This window comes from Pieris rapae, unplaced genomic scaffold (genome assembly GCF_905147795.1).
Source record: "Pieris rapae unplaced genomic scaffold, ilPieRapa1.1, whole genome shotgun sequence".
Taxonomy (NCBI): domain Eukaryota; kingdom Metazoa; phylum Arthropoda; class Insecta; order Lepidoptera; family Pieridae; genus Pieris; species Pieris rapae.
Window position 1 is genome coordinate 10,001 of NW_025551547.1, and position 2,500 is coordinate 12,500.

Sequence of the window (2,500 nt, forward strand, 5' to 3'; positions counted from 1 at the left end):
TATGATAAATTTATTAAGTAATATTTTTTTTAATTTTATTTATATTACATACATATATGTATAATAGTAAAATAATAATAATAATATAAACAGTCAATGCACATTCATTCATTTAATGTACACACGCACACGTTACGTACACGTCCTAAAATGAAAACTAACTCTCGACGCTCTACTAGAAACATACGACATACTACTCCAATGCCGACGCGGACTATTGCTCTCGGTATAGATGTGGAGCGAAACAGCCGTGCGCACCGAGTCGGACGGAGGTTCTCGCTGCCGCGCATCATCGTGTATTACTCGCGATGTTTCTGTGGAAGAACACAAACGCACGAATGTGTGTGCGTGTTTGATTATTTTTATTTTTCTTTTTAATATATATATATATATACATATACATACTTACGTGCGCTTTGTTGCACACGGTGTGTTACCTATATATTATTTATCACCGCGTTCGCAGACCGGACGGTGACATTCAGCAAAATCCGCTCAAAGTGTGATCTTTGTGAGACTGTCTCGCCGGTGTTATCTGTGATTATAAAAGAATTACGCTTTCAGGCGCCACCCAAACTCGGGTCGCCGAGCGTGTTCGACACGTGCGCGGTCGCTGCGGCGGCCGCAATTGGAAATAATGTTTGAAAGAGGACGCATACGCGCCCATCGTCGAAACGGTGTGCGCAGCGTCGTGTTGGAATTTGTCCCTCAAGCTCCGGGCGTTGATCGTATCTAGTGCGAATACAACATATGTATAATGCCAGCAGAGTTTTTAATATGTTTACAATAACGTATTGAATAAAAATTGAGAAGTTGCGTTTAGATGAATGTTCAATTTTCAAACTGCCAAAACACATCGTCGTCGACGTCGTCGTCGTCGTCGTGTTTGACGCAGTTTTATGTCCCTCACAGTGGTCGAGCAGCGTTGTACATCACCTCGTTGCGAGACCGTGACGGGACGGCCGCTCGTAGACCGGTCAAAGTATGTCTATCGAATTGAAGCGCGAACGTCGCGTCGTTTGTAAATTCGACGCGTTACGTTCACGCGTGTCGAGTAACGCGCGCAAGCGCGTCTCGACGCCGCCGAAGCTACGGCTCGCCGAAGCCGCGTCTCGCGCGCGGCGTTAGGCGAGTCGTTTGCGTAAGCAGCTCCCTGGTTGATCCTGCCAGTAGTTATATGCTTGTCTCAAAGATTAAGCCATGCATGTCTCAGTGCAAGCCGTATTAAGGCGATACCGCGAATGGCTCAATATATCAGTTTTGGTTCCTTAGATCTTACTCAGTTACTTGGATAACTGTGGTAATTCTAGAGCTAATACATGCAATCAGAACTCTGACCAGTGATGGGATGAGTGCTTTTATTAGATCAAAACCAATCGGCGGAGGGCCTAGCGTCCGAAGTCGTTAATTTTGATGAATCTGGATAACTTTTGCCGATCGCATGGTCCAGTACCGGCGACGCATCTTTCAAATGTCTGCCTTATCAACTTTCGATGGTAGTTTCTGCGACTACCATGGTTGTCACGGGTAACGGGGAATCAGGGTTCGATTCCGGAGAGGGAGCCTGAGAAACGGCTACCACATCCAAGGAAGGCAGCAGGCGCGCAAATTACCCACTCCCGGCACGGGGAGGTAGTGACGAAAAATAACGATACGGGACTCTTACGAGGCCTCGTAATCGGAATGAGTACACTTTAAATATTTTAACGAGGAACAATTGGAGGGCAAGTCTGGTGCCAGCAGCCGCGGTAATTCCAGCTCCAATAGCGTATACTAAAATTGTTGCGGTTAAAAAGCTCGTAGTTGCATTTGTGCGCCGCGCTGTCGGTGCACCGCATCCGCGGTGATACTGACACGTCTGCGGAGCATATCGTCGGTGAGCCGGCGGTAAAACGCCGGTTCAATATCAAAATCCTATCGCGGTGCTCTTCGGTGAGTGTCGAGGTGGGCCGACAATTTTACTTTGAACAAATTAGAGTGCTCAAAGCGGGCTCAAAATGCCGCTTGAATATTTCGTGCATGGAATAATAGAATATGATCTCGGTTCTATTTTGTTGGTTTTCAGAACTCCGAGGTAATGATTAATAGGGATAACTGGGGGCATTCGTATTGCGACGTTAGAGGTGAAATTCTTGGATCGTCGCAAGACGAACATCAGCGAAAGCATTTGCCAAAGGTGTTTTCATCAATCAAGAACGAAAGTTAGAGGTTCGAAGGCGATTAGATACCGCCCTAGTTCTAACCGTAAATATGTCATCTAGCGATCCGCCGACGTTACTACAATGGCTCGGCGGGCAGCTTCCGGGAAACCAAAGATTTTGGACTCCGGGGGGAGTATGGTTGCAAAGCTGAAACTTAAAGGAATTGACGGAAGGGCACCACCAGGAGTGGAGCCTGCGGCTTAATTTGACTCAACACGGGAAATCTCACCAGGCCCGGACACCGGAAGGATTGACAGATTAACAGCTCTTTCTTGATTCGGTGGGTGGTGGTGCATGGC

General features: G+C 46.9%; 1 non-coding gene across 1 annotated transcript in view; it reads left to right on the plus strand.

Moving 5' to 3' along the window:
* Positions 1-1,150: 1,150 nt before the first annotated feature.
* Positions 1,151-2,500, plus strand: part of LOC123690622 — a 1,906-nt gene continuing 556 nt past the window's right edge. The window contains exon 1 of the ribosomal RNA XR_006751229.1: positions 1,151-2,500. This exon is cut by the window's right edge and continues 556 nt beyond it. This is a non-coding gene — a ribosomal RNA (small subunit ribosomal RNA).